The sequence below is a fragment of the Coregonus lavaretus genome (genome assembly GCF_964263955.1).
Source record: "Coregonus lavaretus genome assembly, chromosome: 2".
Taxonomy (NCBI): domain Eukaryota; kingdom Metazoa; phylum Chordata; class Actinopteri; order Salmoniformes; family Salmonidae; genus Coregonus; species Coregonus lavaretus.
This window is the reverse complement of record NC_139989.1, coordinates 14,798,423-14,821,637: the sequence shown is the minus strand read 5'-3', so window position 1 is coordinate 14,821,637 and position 23,215 is coordinate 14,798,423.

The following is a 23,215-nucleotide window of genomic DNA, read 5'->3' as shown; positions in this document are numbered from 1 at the left end:
GCTAACACAGTCACGTCAAACAGTGCAGCCAGAATAACATTTTACATTTAAGTCATTTAGCAGACGCTCTTATCCAGAGCGACTTACAGTTAGTGAATACAATTTTTTTATATTTTTTATACTGGCCCCCCATGGGAATCGAACCCACAACCCTGGCGTTGCAAAAGCCATGCTCTATCAACTGAGCTACATCCCTGCCGGCCATTCCCTCCCCTACCCTGGACGACGCTGGGCCAATTGTGCGCCGCCCATGAGTCTCTAGTGGCACAGCCTTAGACCACTGCGCCACTCAGGAGACATAACAACAAAGTAGCTGCATTTGCATATGTTAAAGCTGTTTTCTAGTAATTTTTTGGGGATACATCCATAACAATGAGCTAATGATGTGCGATTTCGCCTGGCATAGAACATTTGCTCTCTCGCCATGCCACTTTTCAGAAGAGATAGCCAACTACACAGCTAACACAATCACTTGAAACTGAAGCTGGAATGACAGCAAACAAGCTGCATTTCGTTTTCCTATTGACATTTCTTTGTAGATATCCATAAGAAATTAGGCTGATTCATGATTTCGACTGGCTGAGAAAAGCTGCCAGCCTGTCTGTCTCGTCCCGACTCCCGACACGTTCATTACCACAGGACAGCTGGAGATCGAATTTCAATATTGAAACAATGTTGCAAATGTCAGAGAGACGGACAGCAAGGTTATAACAAATCTATGCTGTATAAAACCAAATACTAGTCTAAAAGAAATGGGATACAATGTGGTGTGCCACTAGAGATCCTGGTTCGAATCCAGGGTTGTGGGTTCGATTCCCACGGGGGGCAAATATTAAAAATTTAAAAATAATGTATGATAAGAGTGTCTGCTAAAATGACTAAAAAAATTAAATAAATGTCTAGATGCTTTTTACAGTGTAGATCTAGTATATAAATTGCCTGGCTGAGCTGATGAGACAGTGGATTGCAGTCAGATGGAACAGAGTAAATAGGCATTTCAACGTCATAGATTTAGCTGGTGGTAACTTGTGGAATAGACACCGTTGTTTAATTTTTTTTTTTTTTTTATTTTTTTTTTTTTTTTTTTGTCATTTAGCAGACGCTCTTATCCAGAGCGACTTACAGGAGCAATTAGGGTTAATTGCCTTGCTCAAGGGCACATCGACAGATTTTTCACCTAGTCGGCTCGGGGATTAGAACCAGCGACCTTTCGGTTACTGGCACAACGCTCTTACCCACTAAGCTACCTGCCGCCCCGAATGCAACATCTCCATTGTGCTGCTATAGTCATGGAATAGGAAGTGAAATACCATAAAAGAAGGAAACTCCACACACTATTTAGATAACCTGCACAACCCAGTGATTATATCAATTCAGTAGCCTATATTTCTGTAGACAGATAACCTAAATCAGGGTAATTTAATCTTCGTAAAGGAATGCTGTAAAGGCTAAACCTCTATTATATGCCATAGCCCACCTTGAAGCTATAGATGATGGTATCAACTAATAATTTACATTATTAAGTAAGCATTAACACACGACAGAATTACCGCAGGTGTGAGAAGGCCTCTTCCTCTCTGTTGGTTACTATAAAAGCTGGCTAAAGTTCTTGTCACTTCACTTGCTAGCTAGCTAGCTACCCAAGTTACTACAGCAGAGTCACGTCAGACTCTGCAGCTGTAATGAGAACAAACTCTGTCTGCCTAGTAATGCAATGACTGATATACCTACGTGGCTAGCCAGCCACTGTAGCAGGGCAAATTGTCTGCAATCCAATGCTTCTAGGGTTGATCATGCATTCACGATTAGTTGACTAACTTGGCTGCTTCCTGGCCATTGAGCCAGTATGTTTGCTAGCTAACATTAGCTAGCTATATTTCAGTCAGCTATTCTTCTAAATGTGGTGGCCAGTGGGTAAGCTATGATTTTAAAATATTTGTATGAACTACACTCTTAGAGAAAAAGGTGCTAAGTAGAACCATATAGGGCTCTTCTGTTTGTCCCCATAGAGAACCCTTTTTGGTGCTAGGTAGAACCCTTTGCAGAGGGTTCTACCTAGAACCCTATATGAAGGGTTCTTCATTGAACCCTTAGTAAATGGTTCTACCTAGAACCCTCTATGAAGGGATCTTCATTGAACCCTCAGTAAATGGTTCTACTTAGAACCCTCTATGTAGGGTTCTACCAAGAACACATTTATCTTTGAATGGTTCTTCCTAGAACCTTCTATGAATGCTTTTACCAAGAACCTTTTTATCTTTGAAGCAGGGCCGGCTCTAGCTTTTTGGGGGCCCTAAGCAAGACTTGGTTGGGGGCCCCACCACCTTGTGGCAAAAATAAATTGTGGCCCCCCTCTTGACCGCGGAGAGAAACATTTACGTTTTAAAGTTAATTTCATGCAGTTCTACACAATTCGCCATTGGGCGGAGAGAAAATGTAGCAATTTTATAACAAATTTCATGCAATTCTATTCATTTTTCCATGGGGCAGAGATCTTTTGTTTTTGCAGTTTTACAGCGAATTTCCTGTAATTCTATCCATTTTGCCATGTGGCGGAGAGACATTTTTGCAGTTCTAAAGCACATTTCCTGCCATTCTACACATTTTGCCATGACTTATGCCATGTTAATATGATATCTGAGTGAGAATGAATAACAAAATCAATGGGGTCCCCTGGAGGTCAGTGCCCTGGGCACGTGTCCTGTGTGCCTGGTCGTGTGCCTGGTCAATATTTGGCCATGATTACTAGATAAAATCAATCAAATCAAATCAAATGTTATTTGCCACATGCACCGAATACAACAGGTGTAGACATTACTGTGAAATGCTTACTTACAGCCCTTAACCAACAATGAATTAATTTTTTTATAAAAAAGTAAAATAAAACAACAACAAAAAAGTGTTGAGAAAAAAAGAGCAGAAGTAGAATAAAATAACAGTAGGGAGGCTTTATACAGGGGGGTACCGGTGCAGAGTCAATGTGCGGGGGCACCGGCTAGTTGAGGTAGTTGAGGTAATATGTACATGTGGGTAGAGTTAAAGTGACTATGCATAAATAATTAACAGAGTAGCAGCAGCGTAAAAAGATAGGGTGGGGGTGGGGGAGCAGTGCAAATAGTCCGGGTAGCAATGATTAGCTGTTCAGGAGTCTTATGGCTTGGGGGTAGAAGCTGTTGGGAAGCCTTTTGGACCTAGACTTGGCGCTCCGGTACCGCTTGCCGTGCGGTAGCAGAGAGAACAGTCTATGACTAGGGTGGCTGGAGTCTTTGACAATTTTGAGGGCCTTCCTCTGACACCGCCTGGTATAGAGTTCCTGGATGGCAGGAACCTCTGTAGTGCCTTGTGGTCAGAGGCCGAGCAGTTGCCATACCAGGCGGTGATGCAACCAGTCAGGATGCTCTCGATGGTGCAGCTGTAGAACCTTTTGAGGATCTGAGGACCCATGCCAAATCTTTTCAGTCTCCTGAGGGGGAATAGGCTTTGTCGTGCCCTCTTCATGACTGTCTTGGTGTGTTTGGACCATGATAGTTCGTTGGTGATGTGAACACCAAGGAACTTGAAGCTCTCAACCTGTTCCACTACAGCCCCGTCGATGAGAATGGGGGCGTGCTCAGTCCTCTTTTTTTTCCTGTAGTCCACAATCATCTCCTTTGTCTTGGACACGTTGAGGGAGAGGTTGTTATCCTGGTACCGCACGACCAGGTCTCTGACCTCCTCCCTATAGGCTGTCTTATCGTTGTCAGTGATCAGGCCTACCACTGCTGTGTCGTCTGCAAACTTGATGGTGTTGGAGTCGTGCCTGGCCATGCAGTCATGGGTGAACAGGGAGTACAGGAGGGGACTGAGCATGCACCCCTGAGGGGCCCCCGTGTTGAGGATCAGTGTGGCAGATGTGTTGTTACCTACCCTTACCACCTGGGGGAGGCCCGTCAGGAAGTCCAGGATCCAGTTGCAGAGGGAGGTGTTTAGTCCCAGGATCCTTAGCTTAGTGATGAGCTTTGAGGGCACTATGGTGTTGAATACTGAGCTGTAGTCAATGAATAGCATTCTCACGTAGGTGTTCCTCTTGTCCAGGTGGGAAAGGGCAGTGTGGAGTGCAATAGAGATTGCATCATCTGTGGATCTGTTGGGGCGGTATGCAAATTGCAGTGGGTCTAGGGTTTCTGGGATAATGGTGTTGATGTGAGCCATGACCAGCCTTTCAAAGCACTTCATGGCTACAGATGTCAGTACTACGGTTCGGTAGTCATTTAGGCAGGTTATCTTAGAGTCCTTGGGCACAGGGACTATGGTGGTCTGCTTGAAACATGTTGGTATTACAGACTCAGTCAGGGACATGTTGAAAATGTCAGTGAAGACACTTGCCAGTTGGTCAGCACATGCTCGGAGTACACATCCTGGTAATCCGTCTGGCCCTGCGGCCTTGTGAATGTTGACCTGCTTAAAAGTCTTACTCACATCGGCTACGGAGAGCGTGATCACATAGTAATCTGGAACAGCTGGTGCTCTCATGCATGCTTCAGTGTTGCTTGTCTCGAAGCGAGCATAGAAGAGGTTTGGCTCGTCTGGAAGTCTTGTGTCACTGGGCAGCTCGCGGCTGTGCTTCCCTTTGTAGTCTGTAATAGTTTTCAAGCCCTGCCACATCCGACGAGCGTCAGAACCGGTGTAGTACGATTCAATCTTAGTCCTGTATTGACTCTTTGCCTGTTTGATGGTTCGTCGGAGGGCATAGCGGGATTTCTTATAAGCGTCCGGGTTAGAGTCCCGCTCCTTAAAGCGGCAGCTCTACCCTTTAGCTCAGTGCGGATGTTTCCTGTAATCCATGGCTTCTGGTTGGGGTATGTACGTACGGTCACTGTGGGGACGACATCATCGATGCACTTATTGATGAAACCAGTGACTGATGTGATGTACTCCTCAATGCTATCTGAAGAATCCCGGAACATGTTCCAGTCTGTGCTAGCAAAACAGTCCTGTAGCTTAGCATCAGCGTCATCTGACCACTTTTTTATTAACCGAGTCACTGGTGCTTCCTGCTTTAGTTTTTGCTTCTAAGCAGGAATCAGGAGGATAGAGTTATGGTCAGATTTGCCAAATGGAGGGCGAGGGAGAGCTTTGTATGCGTGTCTGTGTGTGGAGTAAAGGTGGTCTAGAGTTTTTTTCCTCTGGTTGCACATTTCACATGCTGGTAGATATTAGGTAGAACTGATTTAAGTTTCCCTGCATTAAAGTCCCCGGCCACTAGGAGCGCTGCCTCTGGATGAGCGTTTTCCTGTTGACTTATGGCCTTATACAGCTCATTCAGTGCAATCTTAATGCCAGTATTGGTTTGTGTTGGTAAATAGACAGCTATGAAAAATATAGATGAAAATTATCTTGGTAAATAGTGTGGTCTACAGCTTATCATAAGATGCTCTACCTCAGGCGAGCAAAACCTCGAGACTTCCTTAGTATTTGATTTTGTGCACCAGCTGTTGTTTTACAAATATACACAGACCGTCACCCCTTGTCTTACCGGAGTCAGCCGTTCTATCCTGCCGATGTAGCGTATAGCCCGCTAGTTGTATGTTGTCCATGTCGTCGTTCAGCCACGACTCGGTGAAACATAAGATATTACAGTTTTTAATGTCCCGTTGGTAGGATCTGGTGGTTATCTTAAATCATCCAATTTATTCTCAAATGATTGAAGATTGACTAATAGGATTGATGGGAGCGGCAGTTTACTCGCTCGCCGTCGGATCCTTACAAGGCACCCCGACCTACGTCCACGATATCTCCGTCTCTTCCTCATGCGAATGACAGGGATCTGGGCCTTGTCGGGTGTCTGTAGGATATCCTTCGCGGCCACCTCGTTGAAGAAAAAATCTTCGTCCAATACGAGGTGAGTAATCGCTGTCCTGATATCCAGAAGCTCTTTTTGGTTATAAGAGACGATGGCAGAAACATTATGTACAAAATAAATTACAAATAACGCGGAAAAACACACATAATAGTACAATTGGTTAGAGGGCTGTAAAACAGCAGCCTTCTTCTCCAGCTCCATTATACTGGCCCCCTGTGGGAATCAAACCCACAACCCTGGCGTTATAAACACCATGCTCTACCAACTGAGCTACATCCCTTCTGGGCCATTCCCTACCCTGCACCGCCCCATGGGTCTCCCTGTCGCGGCCGGCTACGACAGAGCCTGGATTCGATCCAGGATCTCTAGTAGCACTGTGATGCAGTGCCTTAGACCACTGCGCCACTCGGGAGTTAACCATTACCTAAGATCTTCACTAAGTTAGACTTAGCCTAGCAAGTACATCCATCCTTCCATCCAAGCTGGAAGATTCATGCAAAAAAAGAGAATCAAGAATTGAAAGAAGCAGTTGAGAGGTGTAATGTTAGAATGAGTGTTGAAGGGGAACAGGGATAGGCACAATGTATCGTATTGTCAAATACAAAACAAACAAAAATACAAGGATCTCTGATGAATCAAGAAAATCTTCAAATCCATATTGGGGGGTACATGTAAAACTTTTTTGGCTAGCTTACTGTCTTTCACACACACACACACACACACACACACACACACACACACACACACACACACACACACACACACACACACACACACACACACACACACACACACACACAAACAATCAATGTTTCCTATTGCATGTGTGGGGTACAGAGATGAGGTAGTCATTCTAAAATCATGTTGACTTGTTAATGACTTGTTAATGACATTTTTACTCCTGAACTTATTTAGGCTTGCAATAACAAAGCAGTTGAATACTTACTGACTCAAGACATTTCAGCTTTTCATTTTTTATTAATTTGCTAAAATTTCCCAAAACATAATTCCACTTTGACATTATGGGGTATTGTGTGTAGGCCAGTGAAACAAAATCTAATTTTAATCTGTTTTAAATTCAGGCTGTAACACAACAAAATGGGAAATGAGTCAAGGGGTGTGAACACTTTCTGAAGGCACTGAATGTGATGTATTACCCTCAACCAAAAGAGGGACAGGTCTCCCAGTTTGCTGATGACCTCTACTACTGGGCCGTCTCAAAGACCTTTACACATGCTGGGAAGAAGCTACAGAAACACATTACCGATATATACATCTGGGGCCTCATTTATAAAGCGTGTGTATATACAGAATATACCCCAAAATGTCAGTGCGCCAGTTTTCACACAAAAGTAGGCTTTTTTTTATGTACTTGACGTGAGAATGCGCTCACCTCCCTTCAAACTTTAGACCATGCATATGCACATCTGCTAGTGGTTGAAATATTGTATTGTTAGCTGGCAAGGAAGTATTGTGTGCAAATGGGGTAAATGATGAAAATGTTATTAATAAAAAACTAAAAACAAGAAAGCATATTAACAAGAATGCAGCCATTGTTCGTGAGTGAGAAGAGCAAAAATCTGTGTTTTATTTTTAGAATCTAAAATAATTAGGCATAGGAATCTTTTTCCTATTATTTTATTTTCATAGTCATTGCAGAATAAATTACTCACCTTTTCTGGCCGTGATGGGTTCATATTCCCGAAGAAACCACCCAGTGGGCATAGGACGTGATAAAGACTTATTTTACTGGTTGAAATCTGGTCGGGACATTTTATAACCAGATTACAATTTGAGTAATTTTATTTTTCAGCAAGGTTTTCATTAGCACACTTGGCAAACAACAGCTGGCAGAGCGCACCAAAGCAGGTTTCATGGCATACTGTACCCAGTCAACACGCTGGTCTCGGGCCTAATCCGAGACTTGGGGGACTCGGCATGGACTCGGCAGAATCATATTACTCTGGGCTCCGGCTATTGGTACCCGGGCACAGTCCACTTCAGCTTATCTGGCCTGATTAACTTTTTCAGGAGTAGAGCCATTTTAGGTTTTTATTCAGCAAGTGTTGAAATACCAAAAACTAAGACATTTGATATATTTCACCCCCAAGTCATGGAATTTGCTAGGTCATAAAAAACTAAAATTTGTGACAGTCCTATAGCTATCAGATTTGCTTTTACTACTGGCTATGGCAGTGTTTTTCATAGTTGCGGTTCACCCAATTGAAAAGTGCATATTCCCTTCCATAACATTTGTTCTAGGTTACCAGTGTCATGACTCTCTCTGGGTGAGGATCAAAGGCCTCATATCAGCCAAGACAATGGCCGACAACAACCATACCCTCTTACCCACGGGGGGGCTGTGCCGGTCTTGACACCTTAATACTGTCATAAATTAGAGATATGAGAATCTATCTCTTGCCCTATTATGGTGAAAGGAATGTCCTTTGTTTCAGAGACTTTTGCCACCAAAAACTTCAACATCCAACAATAAACATTGGGACAATATATTTCAACATCTAAATGTTCGGAATTATGAGAAATGGAATATGGAAAATTCATGTATATTTTGTGATGTCAACCAAATTTGTAAAAAGTAATAAACATTGTGACTTGAAGAGCTTTTACACTGTGTATATCAGGTTTACATTCATTACGTTGTGTAGAAAATATCAAGGAGGAAGACAATGTTTCAGTGAAGATAGGAATGTGATTTTAGCTTTCTAACAAAATCATAGTGATAATAATACTTTTGCCTCGTAATTAGCCACGCCCGAGGGAGCTCAGAGAGCGTGTCAGTATGACGGAAACGCCCCTCTTTACCAGAGTGCATAAAAGACAGAGATAAGAATTATCAGATCAGACTAGACGGACCTCAAGCTGCAGCTGTTGTTCATATTGGTCCCAACCCTGAAAATCAACACGAGGTGAAGACGACAAAGTTGCCTCCACTAACAATCAATGTTACGGCTGAGTAACTGTTCTAAGTACTCTATCTAAGAAGGTGAATTTAAGTGGGACCATTCTGTTACTCTCTTCAAACCATCTTCTACTACACTGCTCTCATTACCCCACAGGGGATCATCGACACGGCTGATTAGCCGTCTTCAGAAGACCACTTCCAGAACGAGTGAAAGTGAACAGACGACTAAGAAGAAGGACATTGTGACCTCTTGTGGACAATCTGAACCTTACATCTGAGCCTTACATCTAAAAGGCCATCCGAAAAGAGAAGGCCCAATCAACCCTTCCCACGAAGGCCTGGGTCCAACAGAGACGACGAAGACAAACATGTAAATACATGCATAACTTCTTACCAAACGGGCGGCAGTTCTGGCAAAGTATTAGGATTACTATGAGCTTAGGCCCATGTGTATCCAAGTGTTTTTCTCTCTCTTTCTTTAACTCGCCATCTTTTGTAACAAGTGTCATATTGTGTTAGTCCGCTAGGGATCCGTTTTCATTGTATTAAGTTTCTAATCCCTACCTATACCGTGTATGTGTTTGTATCTTGTGTTATCATTTTGTATTAGTTAGTAAATAAATAATTAAATCAATTTGTGTGGTACGGAATGATCAGTAAGACCCGAGTTGGTGCAGACTTAAAGAGCCTACGACTTTCAGAATGAGACTGATATGAGGTAAAATATTAATAAATTACTGTTAAATGATAAGAGATATCTAGATATCTTTAGAGTTAATTTGGGAAACGGTAACTCGTTAAACAACTTTTCCTGTGGTGCCCCAAATTCCTAATGAGTTAATTGTTACATGATTAATTTAATCTAGTAACAATTAAACATAGTAGGTAATTATTCGATAAATAATAGTCATCACAATAATGAAAGGCACGTCACGACACCAGCATGTTAGATAAACATGCACAATAATACAGGATCCCCTTACAAAAACGCACTGCAGTTAAAATGCAGTAACATTGAAGTACAATGAAATAATGGTTGTTTATTTAATGATATCTGGTCGCTTGCTGTGTGTGTTGGCTTCTAGTGGTAATATTTTATCTGTGTTAGCTAATTGAACTGTTTATTGTGCTGCACATTTTCTTCTGTTCCACTGAATGCTGTTTTTAAGTTCTAATATGACTAACTACATTTATTTTCAGAATTTAGCAAATAACATGCAGGCCTATGTCTTTTATTTCAATATGTATTTTTTTTATATATATATTTTTTTGTCATTTAGCAGACGCTCTTATCCAGAGCAATTAGGGTTAAGTGCCTTGCTCAAGGGCACATCGACAGATTTTTCACCTAGTTGGCTCGGGGATTAGAACCAGCGACCTTTCAGTTACTGGCACAACGCTCTTAACCACTAAGCTACCTGCCGCCCTATATCCTACTCAAATCCACCAGGATTGACAAAACCCTATTTTTATCGCATTTATTTCCATCAATAACTAGTAAAAAATTATTGCATCTCAATTTGACCTTGAAAATATGACTATTATATTTTTCCCTTAAAGCTTTTAAGCAATTAACATGTGTGCAGTAGTTTTATTTTAATTTCAGTAGCTAAATAAGGAGGTAGGCATATCAGTTCCAGTTAAAACTTCGATTGCAATCTGTGCCTCGCATGCAGGAATAGATCTCTGCACGCAGGCAGCCTATTTGCTCGAGCGCATTGGTCAACATTCCTTACAGAAGTTGGGACAAAGCAACACAGCTGGAAAATGTCAGTTTCTCAAAATGTACACAAAACACTTTGAAAATAATTTACTGCTAAGTGGTAGTCCCTGTTCTCCCACATTATTGTTTCACTTTTGTAAGTACGGCAGCGGTTTGTTGGGGAGAATAACATAAAGAAAATATTTGCTAGCTAGCTAACTTAGCGGGCTAATTTTTACCTGTTGTAGGCATTGGTTGTAGCTAGCTAGCTAACATTCTGACATTTTGATATCTGTTTAGTTAATGTGTGTATGTGTGTGTGTTATTTGTGTGTACGTGTGTGAGAGAGATAGATGATGATCACAATAACTTTAGAAAACATTGTTATGTCAACATTGTCATGCTAGCTATTTGTGACCCACACCTGGATTTGGTCCTATGTAGCAACATTTGAAATTGTGTTTTTTACATTGGATAAAAGCAGAGACTCAGAGGTAGAAGATGGTATATCATACACTGCAGCTAAGGAACAATGGGAAAGTAATTCTGCTTTGAAAGTTGATAAACTTGTAACCCCATTTTTGAGAAAATGGCCCTTTAATGTTTTGGTACACCTACTGGAGAGCTTTTCTTTGTCTACACCCATTCAGCATCATTCACACCCTCTTAAGCCTTAACCCCACCCATCTCTTTAAGGATTCACATGTGAGGCCATGTGCTAAACAGAGTGAGAAGTGTAGTAAACAACCAAAGATTTCAAGACTAAAAGTGGTAAAAGTAGTAGCCTACAATGAGGAAAATCTTGAGATAAAAATACATTTTATCTAGGCTTTGGCCCATATCCTAATCTGACTTTGGTGCAGGTCATGTTGTTCTTCACATTACCGTCTCTGGTAAACACACACTATATCAAATAAAATCAATGTTTATTTGTCACATGCACAGGATACAGAATGTGTCAACGGTACAGTGAAATGGTTACTTGCATATTTACATAGTAGCAATATCAAAAACAGAAATTATTTTATCATTATTAGATGACGCTTACCCAGACACACTTGTCTAAATTGATGGCTCATGTGAAAGAAATGCTAAAACCACCCCCCAGCCACATCTAACTAAGTAGTTAGGTCACTATTGTCTAGACATGTACACATGTTCCTGAAATACAATAGATGGCCGTAATCACCCCCAACCACACGTGGCTAACTTGATGGGTCATGTAATCATCTGGCGAAGTGGAGTCTTTTGTTTATACATGTAGCTAGATGGCTAGCTAAACAATAAACTGGCATAATCCCAACTCATACTACTACCAATACAAACTGATTGTCATAGCTGTAGTATAAATCTGCAGGTAGCTAAAGCCAACCAACTAGATTCAACATTAGGCTATAACTAGCAATGCAAATGGAATTCTGATTCGAATAATATTACTACAGAGATCATACACGTAACGCTAGTGAGCCAGCAAGCTAATGTTTGCTAGCTAAGAGAGGCTTTAACTTGCAATGAAAACGACTTTCTGACTAAATTAGAAACGTATAATATCTGAAAATGTAGCTTGACTCTTACCCGTATACATGGCAAACTGGAACCATTTAACTCAGTTTTGTTTGTAGCTACATCTTGTTTGGCCAGCGTTGTGTCAAGTCACTCCGGTTCACAATGACCGTGGCATGTACAGAAAGTAGCCCATCACAACTTTTTATAACTGATCTGTCGATAGCACCTGCTAAATTCAGGGCATCAATGTTGTTGAGAAAAGTAGCACAACTTTTGTAGTTCTCGATGGCTAATGTTATATGTTTCAAAAACGCAGCGTTAGAAAGGATTATCAACACATACTGAGCAACTCACGTTATAGACAGAAGCATGCTATATGGCAGACCAATCCAAACTCATCTCCCGGCATGCCCAGCCCATCCATTATCTCAGCCAATCATTGCTAGTGGGAAGGTTCCTGTCTTTTTCAGTGGCTAAAACAACTTGGCTCGTAATTTACCAATTTTATTCGTATTCACAGATGGAATACAAGTTTGTTATTAAGGCACATGACAGTTCACATGTTCCAGAAGGCATTTCTGCCAAAAAACTAAAAATGCCTCTCCTGTGAAGTAATGAAGTATGACATACGCCTAGCTTCCTGAAACGGGTCTCATTTGTGTGTGTTCTGTGTGTGAGAGGGGGCGGGGGGAGATGATGATTATGATCACAATAACTTAGAGAAAAGATTGTGATGTTAACGTTGTGTCATGCTAGCTGTGTTTGTGTGTGTGTGTGAAAGAGATAGAGATGGTACATGAATACACATATATTATCTTTAAGGTCCCTCAGTCGAGCAGTGAATGTCAAACACAGATTCCACCACAAAGACCAGGGAACTTTTCCAATGCCTCGCAAAAAAGGACAAAAAAATTAAAAGCAGACATTGAATATCCCTTTGATTATGGTGAAGGTATGAATTACACTTTGGATGGTGTATCAACACACCCAGTCACTACAAAGATACAGGCGTCCTTCCTAACTCAGTTGCCAGAGAGGAAGGAAACAACTCAGGGATTTCATCATGAGGAAAATTTTGACTTTATAACAGTTACAGAGTTTAATGGATTTGATAGCAGAAAATTGAGGATGGATCATGAACATTGTAGTTACTCCACAATACTAACGTAAATGACAGAGTGAAAAGAAGGAAGCCTGTACCGAATACAAATATTCCAAAACATGCATCCTGTTTGCAATAAGGAACTAAAGTAAAACTGAAAACATTTGGCAAAGAAATTAACTTTGTGTCCTGACGTTTGGGGCAAATCCAACATAACACATCACTGAGTACCACACTTCATATTTTCAATCATGGTGGTGGCTGCATCATGTTATGGGTATGCTTGTCATCGGCAAGGACTAGAGAGTTTTTTAGGATAAAATTAAACGGAATAGCAGAAGTATTTCTGTCTGTAATAAAGCCCTTTTGTGGGAAAAAATAGTCATTCTGAGAGGGCATAAGCCCACCCACCGGGGAGCCAGGCCCACCCATGGCTGCGCCCCTGCCCAGTCATGTGAAATCCATAAATTAGGGCCTAATACATTTATTTAAATTGACTGATTTCCTTCTATGAACTGTAACTCAGTAAAACCTTTGAAATTGTTGCACTTAGTTGGTTTACTTTGTGTTTGACCTCCACTGACCCTGTCTTCATGTACTGTCTTTTCAGCTTTCTCTTCTGCTGGATGAGGCAGAGTAGTGAGGTTACTGGGACTGCCCCTGGGCTTCACGGAGACCTTGCAGGCTTTGAGAAGGATTTGGCCCATCTGTAAAATTGCTCATAGAGACTACCTAAATCATATAAACTTGAACAACCATCTCAGTAACGGGTGCAATCAGTCCCACTACTAACAGATTGGATTAGTTTAGAAAAACGAATGTTATTTATCTTTATGCAGCATAAGATTAATCAACTAATCAATGTACATGCAAAAACACAGATATTGAAACAAACAATTCTAATAATCAATCGGCAATAGAGTATGCTGGGAAATATGATAATGATGGGTGTGGTTTTCAGTGTTTTACACAGAGTCAAAATGACACAATCACGCTTAACTATTAACAACAACACTTGGGGTTATTTTACACCACTGAAAGTTAATTTAATTATTTACAGAGTAAATTCAACTCCTGAATCAACACTAGAAATATAACACTGGAAAATCAACACTGGGTAACACTGGCCATGTTGCTGTGTACCATACAAAACACTTCTTGTTCACTCAGACCTCCTGCATTTCTCTTACTCTCTGTTCAATAAAATCACAGAAAACTCATTTGAAAGAAGGAAATCATGGCCAACCATACAACAATCAACTTAGGGTGGCAGGTAGCCTATGAGTTAGAGCGTTGGGCCAGTAACTGAAAGGTTGCTAGTTTGAAGCCCTTAAAATAAAATAAAAACTGTTTTTGCGGCCTTTAGCAAGGCACTTAACCTCAATTGCGCCAGGGTTGCTGCAGACTCTGGCTGTGATCCCACTCACAGAGGGTGTCTCAGAGAGAGTTGGGATATGTCAAAAACACATATCCAAATACACACTTGTACATGTGTGAAATAGGACAAATATAAGCACACACCAAATTATTAACTATGTCAGTAATATATATGTAAAATGATTAAGGGGATACCAGATACATATACAAATATTCCCATATACAGTGCCTTCGGAAAGTATTCCGACCCTTTGACTTTTTCCACATTTTGTTACATTACAACCTTATTCTAAAATGTATTAAATTGTTTTTTTTCCCCTCATCAATCTACACACAATACCCCATAAAGACAAAGCAAAAACAGGTTTTTAGAAATGTTGGCTAATTTATTTAAAATAAAATATCACATTTACATAACTATTCAGACCCTTTACTCAGTACTTTGTTGAAGCACCTTTGGCAGCGATTACAGCATCGAGTCTTCTTGGGTATGACGCTACAAGCTTGGCACACCTGTATTTGGGGTGTTTCTTCTATTCTTCTCTGCAGATCCTCTCAAGCTCTGTCAGGTTGGACGGGGAGCGTTGCTGCACAGCTATTTTCAGGTTTCTCCAGAAATGTTAGATCGGTTTCAAGTCCGGGCTCTGGCTGGGCCACTCAAGGACAATCAGAGACTTGTCACGAAGCCACTCCTACGTTGTCTTGGCTGTGCCCTTAGGTTCGTTGTCCTGTTGGAAGGTGAACCTTCGCCCCAGTCTGAGGTGCTGAGCGCACTGGAGCAGGTTTTCATCAAGGGTCTCTCTGTACTTTGCTCTGTTCATCTTTGCCTTGATCCTGAATCGTCTCCCAGTCCCTGCAGCTGAAAAACATCCCCACAGCATGATGCTGCCAACACCATGCTTCACCGTAGGGATGGTGCCAGGTTTCCTCCAGATGTGATGCCTGGCATTCAGGCCAAAGAGTTAGATCTTGGTTTCATCAGACCAGATAATCCTGATTCTCATGGTCTGAGAATCTTTAGGTGCCTTTTGGCAAACTCCAAGCGGGCTGTCATGTGGCTTTTACTGAGGGGTGGCTTCCGTTTGGCCACTCCACCACAAAGGCCTGATTGGTGGAGTGCTGCAGAGATGGTTGTCCTTCTGGAAGGTTCTCCCATCTCCACAGAGGAACTATGGCGCTCTGTCAGAGTGACCATCGGGTTCTTGGTCACCTCCCTGACCAAGGCCCTTTTTCCCCGATTGCTAAGTTTGGCCGGGCGGCCAGCTCTAAGAAGAGTATTTGTGGTTCCAAACTTCTTCCATTTAAGAATGATGGGAGGCCACTGTGTTCTTGGGGACCTTCAATGCTGCAGACATTTTATGGTACCCTTCCCCAGATCTGTGCCTTGACACAATCCTGTCTCAGCGCTCTACAGACAATTCCTTTGACCTCATGGCTTGGTTTTTGCTCTGGCATGCACTTTCAACTGCAGGACCTTGTATAGAGAGGTGTGTGCCTTTCCAAATCATGTCCAATCAATTGAATTTACCACAGGTGGACTCCAATCAAGTTGTAGAAACATCTCAAGGATGATCAATGGAAACAGGATGCACCTGAGCTCAATTTTGAGTCTAATAGCAAAGAGTCTGAATACTTATGTAAATAAGGTATTTGTTTGTTTATACAAAAAAATAAGTTTATACAACTAATATAAGGTCAGGACATGAGAAGGGAGTAGAAACTAACGTAGGAATTGTTTAATGCGTTTCACAGAACAAAACTTTCCAAGCATTCCAATGTTCATGTTTCCCATGTTGTAAACATAGCTAACCACCTGGCTGTGGCTCATGTACCCAACAGCATAAACTCAAGTGTCCAGCTAAGTTAGCTAGCTAGCGTCGCGAATCAGCTAGTATTAAACTAATGCAGGATGCAGACCTTACTTGCTACAAAGTTACAGAAAGCTAAACCAACAACCAAACAAACCAAAATTGGATGCATTCTAAACTCAGGACCAATGAGGGGAAACTTAGCTAGTTAGCATTAATTTGTTTATGCAGGGTTTGCAATGGCACCGGAAGAGATGGCTGCCGTTTTACGGAGTCCTAACCAATTCAAATCAAATTCAATTTTATTTGCCACATGCGCCGAATACAACAGGTGTAGACCTTAGAGTGAAATACTTAATTACAAGACCTTAACCAACAATGCAGTATTAAGAAAAATAAATGTTAAGTAAAGAAATAGATCAGTGAAATAAAATAACAGTAGGGAGGCTATCTACAGGGGGTACCGGTACAGAGTCAATGTGCGGGGGCACAGGTTAGTCGAGGTAATTGAGGTAATATGTACATGTGGGTAGAGTTAAAGTGACAATGCATAGATAATAAACAGAGAGTAGCAGCAGTGTAAAAGAGGGGTGAAAATAGTCCGGGTAGCCATGATTAGCTGTTCAGGAGTCTGATGGCTTGGGGGTAGAAGCTGTTAAGAAGCCTTATGGACCTAGACTTGGCGCTCCGGTACCGCCTGCCGTGCGGTAGCAGAGAGAACAGTCCATGACTATGGTGGCTTGAGTCTTTGACAATTTTTAGGGCCTTCCTCTGACACTGCCTGGTATAGAGTTCCTGGATGGCAGGAAGCTTGGCCCCAGTGATGTACTGGGCCGTACGCACTACCCTCTGCAGTGTCTTGCGGTCAGAGGCCGAGCAGTTGCCATAACAGGCATGATGCAACCAGTCAGGATGCTCTCGATGGTGCAGCTGTAGAACTTTTTGAGGATCTGAGGACCCATGCCAAGTCTTTTCAGTCTGCCCTCTTCACAACTATCTTGGTCTGTTTGGACCATGATAGTTTGTTGGTGATGTGGACATCAAGGAACTTGAAGCTCTCAACCTGTTCCAATACAGCCCCGTCGATGAGAATAGGGGCGTGCTCAGTACTCTTTTTTTTCCCTGTAGTCAACAATCATCTCCTTTGTCTTGATCACGTTGAGGGAGAGGATGTTATCCTTGCACCACACGGCCAGGTCTCTGACCTCTTCCCTATAGGCTGTCTCATCGTCATCGGTTATCAGGCCTACCACTGTTGTGTCGTCAGCAAACTTAATGATGGTGTTGGAGACGTGCCTGACCATGCAGTCATGGGTGAACAGGGAGTACAGGAGTGGACTGAGCACGCACCTCTGAGGGGCCCCCTTGTTGAGGATCAGCGTGGCAGATGTGTTGTTACCTACTCTTACCACCTGGGGGCGGTCCTTCAGGAAGTCCAGGATCCAGTTGCAGAGGGAGGTGGTTAGTCCCAGGGTCCTTAGCTTAGTGATGAACTTTGAGGGCACTATGGTGTTGAACGCTGAGCTGTAGTCAATGAATAGCATTCTCACGTAGGTGTTCCTCTTGCCCAGGCGGGAAAGGGCAGTGTGGAGTGCAATAGAGAGTGCATCATCTGTGGATCTGTTGGGGCGGTATGCAAGTTGGAGTGGGTCTAGGGTTTCTGGGATAATGGTGTTGATGTAAGCCATGACCAGCCTTTCAAAGCACTTCATGGCTACAGACGTGAGTGCTATGGGTCGGTAATCATTTAGGCAGGTTATCTTAGTGTTCTTGGGTACAGGGACTATGGTGGTCTGCTGGAAACATGTTGGTATTACAGTCTCAGTAAGAGACATAATGAAAATGTCAGTGAAGAAACTTGCCAGTTGGTCAGCGCATGTTAGGAGTACGTGTCCTGGTAATCCGTCTGACTTTAATGCAGGGAAACTTAAATCAGTTCTACCTCATTTCTTCCAGCACGTTAAATGTGCAACCAGAGGAAAAAATACTCTAGACCACCTTTTCTCCACACACAGAGACCCGTACAAAGCGCTCCCACTCCCTCCATTTGGCAAATCTGACCATAACTCTATCCTCCTGATTCCTTCTTACAAGCAAAAACTAAAGCAGGAAGCACCAGTGACTCGTCAATAAATAAGTGGTCAGATGACGCAGATGCTAAGCTACAGGACTGTTTTGCTAGCACAAACTGGAATATGTTCCGGGATTCTACCAGTTGCATTGAGGAGTACACCACATCAGTCACTGGCTTCATCAATAAGTGCATCGATGACGTCATCCCCACAGTGACTGTAAGTACATACCCCAACCAGAAGCCATGGATTACAGGCAACATCCGCACTGAGGTAAAAGGTAGAGCTGCCGCTTTCAAGGAGTGGGACTCTAACCTGGACACTTATAAGAAATCCCGCTATGCCCTCCGACGAACCATCAAACAGGCAAAGCGTCAATACAGGACTAAGATTTTGTGCAATCGACAAATTTAATAATTTATTACAGTTCAAATGTCTACAAATTAGATGCACTGAAATGAAAGCAACTCCCGAAAATGAACACTCGGAATATAGTGATATTATGTAATTTAGAGCCAAGCGTGTTGATTTTTAATCTGAGGATATCCTGCTATTGACACACCTGTTGAATTATGCAAGAGAACCTGACAACAGTAATTAAGGAGGAAGTCTAGACAGCCCAGGTAAGTTCAGGTAGGGTAGACAGAGCAAGTGTTTGGTGGTTGTAGCCATAGCCGCAGGACGTAGGGGTGCTGCGTTTCTAGTTTTTAAAAATTAAATATATAAACAATAAATAAATAAATTGTGAACTAGGCCTTTATTAGCCGGTATTATGACTACATCAACCTTGTGACTACCAATTTGTTGGACGTATTTGCTGTTTGTTTTGGTTGTGTTTCAGATTATATTGTGCCCTATAGAAATTAATGGTTAATAATGTATTGTGTCATTTCTTTGTCACTTTTATTGTACATAAGAATAGAAAATGTTTCTAAACACTTCTAAATTAATGTGGATGCTACCATGATCATGGATAATCCTGAATGAATCGTAAATAATGATGAGTGAGAAAGGTACAGACGCACAAATATCATACCCCCAAGACATGGTAACCTCTCACCATTACAATAACAGGGGGGTGGGGTATGATATTTGTGCGTCTGTAACTGTCTCACTCATCATTATTGAAGATTAATTCAGGATTATCCGTTAATCATGTACAGAATACAAATATTCCAAAACATGCATCCTGTTTGCAATAAGGAACTAAAGTAAAACTGCAAAACATTTGGCAAATAAATTAACTTTGTGTCCTGACGTTTGGGGCAAATCCAACATAACACATCACTGAGTACCACTCTTCATATTTTCAATCATGGTGGTGGCTGCATCATGTTATGGGTATGCTTGTCATCGGCAAGGACTAGAGAGTTTTTTTTGGATAAAATGAAACGGAATAGCAGGAGTATTTATGTCTGTAATAAAGCCCTTTTGTGGGAAAAATAATCAACACTGAATCACTGAATCAACACTAGAAATATAACACTGGAAAATCAACACTGGGTAACACTGGCCATGTTACTGTGTACCATACAAAACACTTCTTGTTCACTCAGACCGCCTGCATTTCTCTTACTCTCTGCTCAATAAAATCACAGAAAACTCATTTGAAAGAAGGAAATCATGGCCAGGGATCCCAATTACAACAATCAACCATACAACAATCAACTTAGGGTGGCAGGTAGCCTAGGAGTTAGAGCGTTGGGCCAGTAACTGAAAGGTTGCTAGTTTTAAGCCCTTATCCGACAAGGTGAAAAATCTGTTTTTGCGGCCTTTAGCAAGGCACTTAACCTCAATTGCGCCAGGGTTGCTGCAGACCCTGGCTGTGATCCCACTCGCAGAGGGTGTCTCAGAGAGAGTTGGGATATGTCAAAAACACATATCCAAATACACACTTGTACATGTGTGAAATAGGACAAATATAAGCACACACCAAATTATTAACTATGTCAGTAATATATACGTAAAATGATTAAGGGGATACCAGATACATATACAAATATTCCCATATACAGTGCCTTCGGAAAGTATTCAGACCCTTTCTTTTTCCACATTTTGTTACATTACAACCTTATTCTAAAATGTATTAAATTGTTTTTTCCCCCTCATCAATCTACACACAATACCCCATAAAGACAAAGCAAAATGTCAAGGTGACGTGTATGCGGGAAACGAAGTCAAGCGCAGGACACCGAACTACTGGCAGAACGTACATTTCTTAACACAGTAAAGAAAGTACAAAACAAACCTCCAAACAGGGAGGAACAAATAACGCATACAACCAGCACTGCCGACCTAACGGAAAACAATCACACACAATAACCAATGAGAGAAAGGTGTTTATAAAGGGAATACAATATAACGTGGTCCTCTGTAGCTCAGCTGGTAGAGCACGGCGCTTGTAACGCCAAGGTAGTGGGTTCGATCCCCGGGACCACCCATACACAAAAAAAAAATTATGTATGCACGCATGACTGTAAGTCGCTTTGGATAAAAGCGTCTGCTAAATGGCATATTATTTATATTATTATAACATAATGGGAAACAGGTGCAAACGATCAGGACAAACTAGACAAACACCGAAACATAGATCGGTGGCAGCTAGTACTCTGGGGACGACGAACGCCGAAGCCTGCCCGAGCAAGGAGGAGGGGCAGCCCCGGCTGATTCCGTGACAGTACCCCCCCACCTTGACGCACGGCTCCAGCCGTGCGCCGACCCCAGCCTCGGGGTCGGCCAGGAGGACGCAGAGCAGGGCGAGTTGGATGACACCGGTGGAAGTCCCTCAGCATGGAGGGATCTAGGATGTCCCTCCTAGGGACCCAGCACCGTTCCTCCGGACCGTACCCCTCCCACTCCACGAGGTACTGCAGGCCCCCCATCCGACGCCTCGAATCCGAGATGGAACGGACTGAGTACGCCGGAGCCTCTCGTATCTCATTCTCCTGGAGTGAACCAGCCACCACCGGCCTGAGGAGAGACACATGGAACGAGGGGTTAATGCGGTAATTAATGGGCAGTTGTAACCTATAGCGTACCTCGTTCAATCTCCTCAGGACATTAAATGGCCCCACAAACCGCCGACCCAGCTTCCGGCAGGGCAGGCGAAGGGGCAGGTTTCGGGTCGAGAGCCAGACCCGATCTCCCGGTGCATACTCCGGAGCCTCACTGCGGTGGCGATCGGCGCTCGCCTTTTGCCGCCTGATAGCCCGCTGCAGATGGACATGCGCAGCGTTCCAGGTTTCTTCCGAGCGCCGAAACCACTCGTCCACCGCAGGGGCTTCGATCTGGCTCTGATGCCAAGGTGCCAGGACCGGCTGATAACCTAGCACACACTGGAAAGGCGTAAGGTTAGTGGAGGAGTGGCGGAGTGAGTTTTGGGCTATCTCTGCCCAGGGAATATATCCTGACCACTCCTCCTTCCGGTCCTGGCAATAGGACCTCAGAAACCTACCCACATCCTGGTTCACTCTCTCCACCTGTCCGTTACTCTCGGGGTGAAAACCTGACGTAAGGCTAATCGAGACCCCCAGATGTTCCATAAACGCCCTACAGACTCTAGAGGTGAACTGGGGACCCCGATCAGACACTATATCCTCAGGCACCCCGTAGTGCCGTAAAACGTAGGTGAACAGGACGTCAGCAGTTTGTAGGGCAGTAGGGAGACCTGGCATAGGAATGAGACGGTAGGCCTTCGAAAACCGATCCACAACGACCAAGATCGTCGTGTTCCCCTGGGAGGGGGGAAGGTCCGTGACAAAATCCACCGATAGGTGAGACCACGGCCGTTGTGGAACGGGTAGGGGTTGTAACTTCCCTCTGGGCAGGTGTCTAGGCGCCTTACACTGGGCGCACACCGAGCAGGAGGAAACATAAACCCTCAAGTCCTTAGCTAAAGTGGGCCACCAGTACTTCCCACTAAGGCAGTGCACTGTCCGACCAATACCAGGATGACCAGAGGAGGGTGACATGTGAGCCCAATATATCAATCGATCGCGAACCTCGAGCGGCACGTACCTCCGACCCTCTGGACACTGTGGGGGAGTAGGATCGGTACGTAACGCCCGCTCGATGTCTGCATCAACCTCCCACACCACCGGTGCCACCAGACAAGACTCCGGGAGTATGGGAGTGGGCTCAATGGACCTCTCCTCTGTGTCATATAGTCGGGACAGGGAGTCTGCCTTAGCGTTCTGTGACCCTGGTCTATAGGTGAGCTTAAATACAAATTGGGAGAGAAACATAGACCACCTTGCCTGGCGAGGGTTCAGCTACACACCACCCGAAACACTGATCAGACCATCCCTTGAGAGCCCTCTGTTGCCATGAAATGTTGGGGTCATGAGATGTTAACCAGGGAAGCCCCAACACCACGGGGAACGCAGGAGAATCAATCAAATACAAACGTAGTATCTCCTCATGACCCTCCTGCGTTTTCATCCTGAGCGGCGCTGTGACTTCCCTAATCAATCCTGACCCCAAAGGGCGGATATCTAGGGCATGGATGGGGAAGGGCACATCAACAGGTACAATAGGAATCCCTAACTTATAGGTGAATTGGCGATCGATAAAATTCCCAGCTGCGCCTGAATCTACTAGCGCCTTATGCTGGGAGTGAGGAGAAACCTCGGGAAACACAACTTTAATACACATAAGCGCAACAGAGAGCTCTAGGTGAGTTGGGTGCCTACTCACCTGGAATGACTCATCAGTGCGCTGCCTACTGCCTCGATTCCTAGGAGACCCTCCCCAGCACCGACGAGCAGTGTGTCCTCTGCGGCCACAGTTGGTGCAGGGGACGGCCTCCCTCCTGGTCTCTCTCCTGGTCTCCCTAGCACCAGCACCTCCGAGCTCCATAGGGGTCGGCTCGGAAGTGCTGAGAG